The following is a 12,051-nucleotide window of genomic DNA, read 5'->3' on the forward strand; positions in this document are numbered from 1 at the left end:
CCTCTCCTCTCTACTCCTGACATCCCTCCTTTTCTTCCCTCTCTTAACCCTTTCGGCTCCTCTCCCTCTCTTCTCCTCTTTTCCACCCTCCACCCCTCTCCTCTTTTCTCCTCGGCATATCTCAAGATTCCTGAAGTGAGACGAGGGTGAGACGGGGGGGGAACGGAACAAACAATGTGAGACAAGAGAGGCTCTGGGACTGGCATTAATTTCTCCTCTCTCTCTCTCTCTCTCTCTCTCTCTCTCTCTCTCCCTCTCTCTCCCTCTCTCTCCCGCTCTCTCCCGCTCTCTCCTGTTTCTTGGCTGTTGTCCAGTGAATGTCAGCACCCATGATGGCGTGCTGGGCACTGGCCAACAGATGCCCTTGAGGAGAACATTCCTGTCTGGCATAACCCATCTTTTCACGCTATTTATACTAAAATATCTAAGCCCCGACTCGGCTTCCACTGACACCACAGCACAGCATGCAATGTTCAATGGCCGTTCTTCTTGGAACCATTCTCTTCACAATCAAATCAAATGGTGATATCGTGTTTTGTAATTTGTGCCAAATGTTGTCACAATGTAGGCCTAGTATTCTTCTCCATTCTCTCTCCTCACATGTTAATATCCTGTACTGAACTGTAATTCCTGTGAAATGTTGTCCCAATGCGGTAGGCCTACAGGGCAGGAGTAGAGTGTTGTGTGTTCTACAATAGTGTGTTGTCAGCATTTTGATAAATGGTCTTTATTCGTTTCTATGAGACAGAATGTTCCCATATCCCGAGGACAATGTGGCCGATGATCCCTGATCTACATAAATTGATGTTACTCCATTGGTGAATTTGCACCGAAAACAAATGTTTGACTCTTCACAAGAGTTTCAATTAGCTACATTTCCCATGGTGTCACTCTTCTCTATATTCACCATGAAGAGCTTGGACTGAATCACTTCTGGGTGACGCGGATGAAATGTACCTTTATCAAATGAAAGTCAGGGGGAGGGCATTCTAAAAGTGCTCAATGAAGATTAAACGTCCCCTCAGAGAACACTGGTGGTGTTTCAACTAAAGAGAAATCCATTCATTGTAGATATGTCACCCTTTGAGAAACCCAAATGAAAAGAGAGTAGGAGGAGGAGGATGAGGAGGAGAAGGAGGAGAACGAGAAGGAGGAGGAGGAGAACGAGAAGGAGGAGGAGGAGGAGAATGAGAAGGAGAAAGAGAAGGAGGAGGAGGAGAAGGAGGAGAACGGGAAGGAGGAGGAGGAGAACGAGAAGGAGAAAGTGAAGGAGGAGTAGGAGAAATAGGAGGAGGAGAAGGAGGAGAACAAGAAGGAGGAGAAGCAGGAGGAGAAAGAGAAGGAGGGGAAGGAGGAGGAGAAAGAGAAGGAGAAAGAGAAGGAGGAGGAGGAGAAGGAGAAAGAGAAAGAGAAGGAGAAGGAGAAGGAGAAGGAGAAGGAGGAGAAGGAGGAGGAGGAGAAGGAGGAGGAGAAGGAGAAAGAGAAGGAGGAGGAGAAGGAGGAGGAGGAGAAGAAGGAGAAAGAGAAGGAGGAGGAGAACGAGAAGGAGGAGAATGAGGAGGAGGAGAATGAGAAGGAGGAGAAGGAGGAGGAGAAGAAGGAGAAAGAGAAGGAGGAGAAGAAGGAGAAAGAGAAGGAGGAGGAGGAGAAGAGGGAGAAGGAGGAGAAGGAGGAGAAGGAGGAGGAGGAGAAGGAGGATGAGAAGAAGTAGGAGGAGAAGGAGGAGAAGAAGAATAAGATAGAGAAGGAGGAGGAGGAGAAGGAGGAGAACGAGAAGGAGGAGGAGGAGAAGGAGGAGAACGAGAAGGAGGAGAACAAGAAGGAGGAGAAGGAGAAATAGGAGGAGGAGAAGGAGGAGAAGGAGAAGGAGGAGAAAGAGAAGGAGGAGAAGGAGGAGGAGAAAGAGAATGAGAAAGAGAAGGAGGAGGAGGAGAAGGAGAAAGAGAAGGAGAAGGAGGAGAAGGAGGAGAAGGAGGAGGAGGAGAAGGAGGAGGAGAAGGAGAAAGAGAAGGAGGAGGAGAAGGAGGAGGAGGAGAAGAAGGAGAAAGAGAAGGAGGAGGAGAACGAGAAGGAGGAGAATGAGGAGGAGGAGAATGAGAAGGAGGAGAAGGAGGAGGAGAAGAAGGAGAAAGAGAAGGAGGAGGAGGAGAAGAAGGAGAAAGAGAAGGAGGAGGAGGAGAAGAAGGAGAAAGAGAAGGAGGAGGAGGAGAAGAGGGAGAAGGAGGAGAAGGAGGAGAAGGAGGAGGAGGAGAAGGAGGATGAGAAGAAGTAGGAGGAGAAGGAGGAGAAGAAGAATAAGATAGAGAAGGAGGAGGAGGAGGAGGAGAAGGAGGAGAACGAGAAGGAGGAGGAGGAGAAGGAGGAGAACGAGAAGGAGGAGAACAAGAAGGAGGAGAAGGAGAAATAGGAGGAGGAGAAGGAGGAGAAGGAGGAGAAGGAGGAGAAAGAGAAGGAGGAGAAGGAGGAGGAGAAAGAGAATGAGAAAGAGAAGGAGGAGGAGGAGAAGGAGAAAGAGAAGGAGAAGGAGGAGAAGGAGGAGGAGGAGAAGGAGGAGGAGAAGGAGAAAGAGAAGGAGGAGGAGGAGGAGAAGGAGGAGGAGGAGAAGAAGGAGAAAGAGAAGGAGGAGGAGGAGAACGAGAAGGAGGAGAATGAGGAGGAGGAGAATGAGAAGGAGGAGAATGAGGAGGAGAAGAATGAGAAAGAGAAGGAGCAGGAGGAGAAGAAGGAGAAAGAGAAGGAGGAGGAGAAGAGGGAGAAGGAGGAGAAGGAGGAGAAGGAGGAGGAGGAGAAGGAGGATGAGAAGAATTAGGAGGAGAAGGAGGAGAAGAAGAATGAGAAAGAGAAGGAGGAGGAGGAGAAGGAGGAGAACGAGAAGGAGGAGAACGAGAACGAGGAGAACGAGAACGAGGAGGAGGAGAAGGAGAAAGAGAAGGAGGAGGAGGAGGAGGATGATGGGGAGCAGCACTAACATAGAACGGGCTTCAAGCAGTACTAACATAAAAATGGGCTTCAAGCAGGACTAACATAAAACGGGCTTCAAGCAGAACTAACAAAATAACAGGCTTCAAGCAGCACTAACATAAGGCTTCAAGCAGCACTAACATAAAAACGGGCTTCAAGCAGCACTAACATAAAAACGGGCTTCAAGCAGAACTAACAAAATAACAGGCTTCAAGCAGCACTAACATAAGGCTTCAAGCAGCACTAACATAAAAACGGGCTTCAAGCAGCACTAACATAAAAACGGGCTTCAAGCAGAACTAACAAAATAACAGGCTTCAAGCAGCACTAACATAAGGCTTCAAGCAGCACTAACATAAAAACGGGCTTCAAGCAGAACTAACAAAATAACAGGCTTCAAGCAGCACTAACATAAGGCTTCAAGCAGCACTAACATAAAAACGGGCTTCAAGCAGCACTAACATAAAAACGGGCTTCAAGCAGAACTAACAAAATAACAGGCTTCAAGCAGCACTAACATAAGGCTTCAAGCAGCACTAACATAAAAACGGGCTTCAAGCAGAACTAACAAAATAACAGGCTTCAAGCAGCACTAACATAAGGCTTCAAGCAGCACTAACATAAAAACGGGCTTCAAGCAGCACTAACATAAAAACGGGCTTCAAGCAGCACTAACATAAAAACGAGCTTCAAGCAGCACTAACATAAAAACGTCCGATTTCGTCGCTGCCCAATGATTCCATAAAAATAGTAAATGGGTGTTTCTTAAACCATCCCAATACTAGTTGAGGAAAGCCAATCATTTGTTGTATATTGGTTAATCAGATTTTGACATTCAGTAAAAAGAGTAGCCTAACGGGTGTTTTGCTTGAAACCATGTGACACTAGTCAAGGAAAGCAACTGTATGTATATTATTTTCTCAGTTGTCTTTCAAAATGGCCACACTTCACTTTACACAAGCATATTTGGTTTGCCACTTGGGCAGTGCATGCTTATTTATTTTGGATACACACAGTGATACACACTTCAGGGTTTAAAAGAGGCTCTGTTGCACTGGTGTAAAAGGAACACCTGTGGGCTGTAGAATGGCAGTACTATGTTGAGCCTCCTCCAACCAACCTAACCCAGGCCCAGAGCAAACATGGCAGACTATTCTTATAAACACTTGATACTGTCATCAAGGGCCACACTATAGCTGGATGTTCTCACTGTGGCCCCTCTCCCCTGGGAGATGGAGGGGGAGTCGGTGGGAGGCAGCAGATTGATGCATTTTGAATTGTAAAAATATTGGACAGGTTTAGGTCGTACACCTACTGCTCTACTTGACTTTTCTCCCCACCCCCCTCCTTCCCCTAGACATGTCCCAGCAGACCCCTCTCCTTACATTTACATTTTAGTCATTTAGCAGACGCTCTTATCCAGAGCGACTTACAGTAGAGTGCATACATTTTATTACATTTTACATTCTGAGACAAGGATATCCCTACCGGCCAAACCCTCCCTAACCCGGACGACGCTATGCCAATTGTGCGTCGCCCCACGGACCTCCCGGTTGCGGCCGGCTGCGACAGAGCCTGGGCGCGAACCCAGCCCAGCCTGGGCGCGAACCCAGAGACTCTGGTGGCGCAGCTAGCACTGCGATGCAGTGCCCTAGACCACTGCGCCACCCGGGAGGGTCCTTCCCCTAGACATGTCCCAACAGACCCCTCTCCTTCCCCTAGACATGTCCCAGCAGACCCCTCTCCTTCCCCTAGACATGTCCCAGCAGACCCCCCTCCTTCCCCTAGACATGTCCCAGCAGACCCCTCTCCTTCCCCTAGACATGTTCCAGCAGACCCCCCTCCTTCCCCTAGACATGTCCCAGCAGACCCCTCTCCTTCCCCTAGACATGTTCCAGCAGACCCCCCTCCTTCCCCTAGACATGTCCCAGCAGACCCCCCTCCTTCCTCTAGACATGTCCCAGCAGACCCCCCTCCTTCCTCTAGACATGTCCCAGCAGACCCCCCTCCTTCCCCTAGACATGTCCCAGCAGACCCCTCTCCTTCCCCATGACATGTCCCAGCAGACCCCTCTCCTTCCCCTAGACATGTCCCAGCAGACCCCCCTCCTTCCCCTAGACATGTCCCAGCAGACCCCCCTCCTTCCTCTAGACATGTCCCAGCAGACCCCCCTCCTTCCTCTAGACATGTCCCAGCAGACCCCCCTCCTTCCCCTAGACATGTCCCAGCAGACCCCTCTCCTTCCCCATGACATGTCCCAGCAGACCCCTCTCCTTCCCCTAGACATGTCCCAGCAGACCCCTCTCCTTACCCTAGACCTGTCCCAGCAGACCCCTCTCCTTCCCCATGACATGTCCCAGCAGACCCCTCTCCTTCCCCTAGACATGTCCCAGCAGACCCCTCTCCTTACCCTAGACCTGTCCCAGCAGACCCCTCTCCACGGCGGGCCCTCCTCCGTGATAAAAAATGAAAGGGGGGAGAAAAGAAAGACTGATTTTTAGCATTTTAAACGGGGGTTAGGAGAGGTTTAGAGAGCAAAAGAGGTCCTGGGGGTGGATGGATTTAAACACTGTGACCATCTCCGGTTTGCTGTGGCTCAGGGAGCTCAGTGAAGGTTTTGTTTGGGTTTAGCCCAAGACATCTCTAACACCTGTTGAGAGGAAAGATTTCACGCTCAATCATCTCGCTGATCGTATAGTTCCATTTTTTGGTTTGCACTACATCTGAAATGTTCACTGTGATAGTGGACTTTAATGCTTTTCAGTGGGATAAAGGAAAAAGATAACTCTCTGGTTCTATGTGATAATACAATATAATCCATTTGGAGTTTGGGCTGGTGACCATAGACAATACAGTACAGTTCTTCTTCTCCTTCTTCTTCTATTCCTCCCTGCTCCTTTCTCTCTAGATAGACCTGTACATTGGTTGATAGAGAGTCAGGAGGAGAGAGTCGGTGGCATTGGGAGTAGGGTTTAGGGTTTGTCCAAAGCTGCCGTTAAAACATGGGACCGCAGGCATAAAGCTGTCAGCGTGTGGACCAAGCCGTGGAAAACAGACCCACTTTGCACCCACAGGAACTTGCCGGAAGCTTTTTATGTATTTTTCCCCTCCCCCTACCGAAACCTGTCTATATATCTTATTTCCTCCCTTAATTCCTGTTTATTATTCAGTGTGTGATTCCACAAGCATTCCATTAGATAAATCACCGGCCCAGGCACTTTCTAAAACAACGACGTTAAGACTTGTTGGGGGACATGTTGCTTTCATCTGAGCACTCACACGTCTATGGATGATATTTTAAGTCTTGCTGTCAAATATCTTTTTACACCCCGAAAGATATTTAGAGTTGCTGATACATGGCAGTGGGTTTGTGTGTGTGTGTGTGTGTGTGTGTGTGTGTGTGTGTGTGTGTGTGTGTGTGTGTGTGTGTGTGTGTGTGTGTGTGTGTGTGTGTGTGTGTGTGTGTGTGTGTGTGTGTGTCTATGTGTGTGTGTGTGTGTGTGTGTGTGTGTGTGTGTGTGTGTGTGTGTGTGTGTGTGTGTGAGTGTGTGTGTGTGCGCATGTGCCTATGTGTGTGTGTGTGTGTGTGTGTGTGTGTGTGTGTGTGTGTGTGTGTGTGTGTGTGTGTGCTTGTGTGCACTGTGAATCATTTTCCTGTCTCTTTGATGTGAGGTCGATTGCGTGGCTCAGTCGTCTGTCTCCGTGGCGATGATGATTGTTGTGTTCTTTGATTAAAGAAGCAATTCAAACCTTTATGTAATCAACTCTCATATACCTGAGAACCTACCCTCCCACAATACCCACAATACACAGCAACACTAGCATATTAAAGGGATCATCATATCACACCACTCTATGTTCATAATACCATCATACCACAACACAATGTGATCATACAAGTCCACTTTTTGATCATCTTTTGGCATCTTCCTTTAAAGCTGAAGTGGTAAAATGAAGTTACAAAGTTACTGTAGGGAAATACCTAATGAATGTGTCCTGGATAATGGTTACCTCAACTTGAGATGAGTTACTAATTGAGGGATCAATGAAGACTGTCAGATACTGTACTGTGGCTGTTGGAGACCTTGAGAATGACACACATACACACAGACGCGCACGCGCACGCACACGCACATGCACACGCGCACGCACACGCACACGCACACACACACACACAAGCACACACTCAAATACACACACACACACACACACACAATAATCTCTGTGGGGTTACAACACCCTTATCCATACACACACAGTGATCTCTGTGGGGTTACAACACCCTTATCCAGATACACACAGTGATCTCTGTGGGGTTACAACACCCTTATCCAGACACACACAGTGATCTCTGTGGGGTTACAACACCCTTATCCAGACACACACAGTGATCTCTGTGGGGTTACAACACCCTTATCCAGACACACACAGTGATCTCTGTGGGGTTACAACACCCTTATCCAGACACACACAGTGATCTCTGTGGGGTTACAACACCCTTATCCAGACACACACAGTGATCTCTGTGGGGTTACAACACCCTTATCCAGACACACACAGTAAGTGGCTGCCTGCCACCCTGCCTGCCACACTGCCTGCCACCCTGCCTGCCACCCTGCCTGCCACCCTGCCTGCCACCCTGCCTGCCACCCTGCCTGCCACACTGCCTGCCACCCTGCCTGCCACCCTGCCTGCCACCCTGCCTGCCACACTGCCTGCCACCCTGCCTGCCACCCTGCCTGCCACACTGCCTGCCACCCTGCCTGCCACCCTGCCTGCCACCCTGCCTGCCACACTGCCTGCCACCCTGCCTGCCACCCTGCCTGCCACCCTGCCTGCCACCCTGCCTGCCACACTGCCTGCCACCCTGCCTGCCACACTGCCTGCCACACTGTCTGCCACCCTGCCTGCCACACTGCCTGCCACACTGCCTGCCACCCTGCCTGCCACACTGCCTGCCACCCTGCCTGCCACACTGCCTGCCACCCTGCTTGCCACACTGCACTGGGTAATCAAAATAACATTCGTAATTCTGCCAACCAAAAAGTCCTGTTGATAGCATCAGAGATGGCTGCTTTGACCAGCCTGGTCTCGTAGACTAGACGTAACATAGTAAATGTAACCCGGGACACACAATATAGTATGAATTGTTACATTTGGTATGGTTACATAGAACAGAAGGTTACTTAAGGAAAAAACGAAAGTAGGGTGGTTGGTCGGGGTACTACTTTTTGCTACTTTGCAACTACTTAGCAGGTTAGCTAACCCTTCCCCTAACTTTAACCCTTTAACTTCTTATGGCTGCAAGGCAAAGTGTTGAGTAGCCAGTGAAATCGTGCCCATTTCAAACGGCCTCCTACTCAAATCTTGCTCGTAAAATATGAATATTATTATTCTATTTGGATAGAAAACACTTTCTAGTTTCTAAAACAGTTGGAATTATTTCTCTGAGTGAAACAGAAGCCCTTCTGCAGCACTTTTCCTGACCAGGAAGTGAAATGTCAGAAATCTATGCTCTTTTCAATCTGATGCCTATACATGGTCTTAACATCTAGGAGTCTGCTGACAGTCTATACGCCTTCCTATTGGTGTAAAGAGGATGTCAGAGAAGACATTTTTTTGCTCCTCTTGGTCTGTGGTGGAAAAAAAACTATTTCTTTGACCTGAGCGCCCACTTCCGGTATTCTGAAGGAAGTGGGATGGACTTCTGTTTTGCCTTCCTAACGAACGGCTAACGTCTCCGGCTCGATTTTTTTTGGATATATGTGACCATATCATCGTAATGTATGTTTTTTCAATATAGTTTAATCAGATTATTGAAACTTTATTCGGGAGTTTTGCCGTGTTCCGTCGTATGACTGTGTTTACGTTGGACCACGGCTACTGGAAATGGTAAATGAACAGGGATATTTCTCATTCTGAAACGAAACAACGACTCATCTGGACAGAGGACGCCTGTTTCAACATTCTGATGAAAGATCAGCCAAAGTAAGACTCATTTTATGATGTTATTTCATATATCTGTCGTGCTGTGAACGGGTCGTGGGCGCCCAAATGTGTCTCTCTATTGTGGCTACGCTAATATAGCGATACATTTTGTTTTCGCTGTAAAACATTTAATAAATCGGAAATATTGTTTGAATCACAAGTTGCCTATCTTTCAATTGCTGCAAACTATATATTTTTCGGAAATGTTTTATGATGAGTAATAAGCTATTTGACGTTGGTGTCTGTTGGTGTCTGTAAATATTAGGCTGCTTTCGGTGCACTTTCTGATTTGTAGCTGAAATGTAAAATATGATTTATACCTGAAATATGCACATTTTTCGAAAAAAAATATGCTATACAATAATATGTTATCAGACTGTCATCTGATGAATTTGTTTCTTGGTTAGTGGCTATTTATTCTTTATTTGGTCGAATTTGTGATAGCACCTGATGGAGTAAGAAACTGATGGAGTTAGAAAAGTCGTGTCATTTGCTAACGTGGTTAGCTAATAGATTTACATATTTTGTCTTCCCTGTAAAACATTTTAAAAATCGGACATGTTGGTTTGATTCACAAGAAGTTTATCTTTCATCTGGTGTCTTGGACTGTTAATGTGTGAAAGTTAAATATTTTTAAAAACTAGCTTTTGAATGTCGCGCCCTGCACTTTGAGCTGGATGTTGTCATAGTGTGGGCGGTGTCGGGCTTGCAGCCCAAACAGGTTAACCTAACTCCTAACCCTAAACCTTAACCCTAATCTTAACCCTAACCCCTAAGTCTAACCCCTAGCCTAGCTCACGTTAGCCACCTAGCCACAAAAAAATGGAATTCGTAACATATCATATAAAATGGAGGATGGACATCCACAAATGAATACATACCATACGAAATGTAACATATCATACTAATTGGAGTTTCATGGATTTACATTTACTATGTTACATCTACCCCTGAGTCCAGGTTGCTTTGAAACATCACAGTCATCCCAGAAGTCTGTGTGTGTGAATGGTTATCAACATGGACATCAGCCAGAAACCCCACTGGCCTCTGTACCCTCCACCGCTAATTCTGTTACTCTTTGTTCCCGCCGCTACTTTCTTGATTTTCTTTCTTGATTTCCTCACTTTTAAGTGGACTGACACACAAGCCCCATTTTCCTACATGGGTTTCCTGTTTTGGGAGAAGGGTAGGGGGGGGGGGGGGGGGGGGGCACATACAAAACACACAGAGGGGTTAGAGGGATATATTGGAAAAGAAAGAGGGGGATAAGTTTATTAGCAGTGTGGAGGCGACCTGGGGTCAAAGGAAAGATCATAGTCAGGATACACTTTAGTGTTTTTGGATTATTCAGTCCTTACTCTCCTTACTATCACCCCTTATTCAGTCCTTACTATCACCCCTTATTCAGTCCTTACGATCACCCCTTAATCAGTCCTTACTATCACCCCTTACTCAGTCCTTACTATCACCCCTTATTCAGTCCTTACTATCACCCCTTATTCAGTCCTTACTATCACCCCTTATTCAGTCCTTACGATCACCCCTTACTCAGTCCTTACTATCACCCCTTATTCAGTCCTTACTATCACCCCTTATTCAGTCCTTACTCTCCTTATTATCACCCCTTATTCAGTCCTTACTATCACCCCATATTCAGTCCTTACTATCACCCCTTATTCAGTCCTTACGATCACCCCTTAATCAGTCCTTACTATCACCCCTTACTCAGTCCTTACTATCACCCCATATTCAGTCCTTACTATCACCCCTTATTCAGTCCTTACGATCACCCCTTAATCAGTCCTTACTATCACCCCTTACTCAGTCCTTACTATCACCCCTTATTCAGTCCTTACTATACCCCACCACCCTTATTCAGTCCCTTTCAGTCCTTACTATCACCCCATATTCAGTCCTTACTATCACCCCTTATTCAGTCTTCTACTATCACCCCTTATTCAGTCCTTACTATCACCACTATCACCCTTATTTAGTCCCCTTACTATCACCCACCCCTTATTCAGTCCTTACTATCACCCCATATTCAGTCCTTACTATCACCCCTTATTCAGTCCTTACGATCACCCCTTACTCAGTCCTTACTATCACCCCTTATTCAGTCCTTACTATCACCCCTTATTCAGTCCTTACTATCACCCCATATTCAGTCCTTACTATCACCCCTTATTCAGTCCTTACGATCACCCCTTAATCAGTCCTTACTATCACCCCTTACTCAGTCCTTACTATCACCCCATATTCAGTCCTTACTATCACCCCTTATTCAGTCTTTACTATCACCCCTTATTCAGTCCTTACTATCACCCCATATTCAGTCCTTACTATCACCCCTTATTCAGTCCTTACTCACCCTTATCAGTCCTTACTATCACCCTTATCCTTACTCAGTCCTTACTATCCCCCTTATTCAGTCCTTACTATCACCCCTTATTCAGTCCTTACTATCACCCTTATTCAGTCCTTACGATCACCCCTTAATCAGTCCTTACTATCACCCCTTACTCAGTCCTTATTATCACCCCTTATTCAGTCCTTACTCTCCTTACTATCACCCCTTATTCAGTCCTTATTATCACCCCTTATTCAGTCCTTACTATCACCCCATATTCAGTCCTTACTATCACCCCTTATTCAGTCCTTACGATCACTCCTATCCTTAATCAGTCCTTACTATCACCCTTACTTACTCAGTCCTTACTATCACCCCTTATTCAGTCCTTACTATCACCCCATATTCAGTCCTTACTATCACCCCTTATTCAGTCCTTACGATCACTCCTTAATCAGTCCTTACTATCACCCCTTATTCAGTCCTTACTATCACCCCTTATTCAGTCCTTACTATCACCCCTTATTCAGTCCTTACTCTCCTTATTATCACCCCTTATTCAGTCCTTACGATCACCCCTTATTCAGTCCTTACTATCACCCCTTACTCAGTCCTTACTATCACCCCTTATTCAGTCCTTACTATCACCCCATATTCAGTCCTTACTATCACCCCTTATTCAGTCCTTACTATCACCCCTTATTCAGTCCTTACTATCACCCCTTATTCAGTCCTTACTGTCTACTAATCAA

This window comes from Salvelinus namaycush, unplaced genomic scaffold, assembly GCF_016432855.1.
Source record: "Salvelinus namaycush isolate Seneca unplaced genomic scaffold, SaNama_1.0 Scaffold130, whole genome shotgun sequence".
Lineage (NCBI taxonomy): Eukaryota > Metazoa > Chordata > Actinopteri > Salmoniformes > Salmonidae > Salvelinus > Salvelinus namaycush.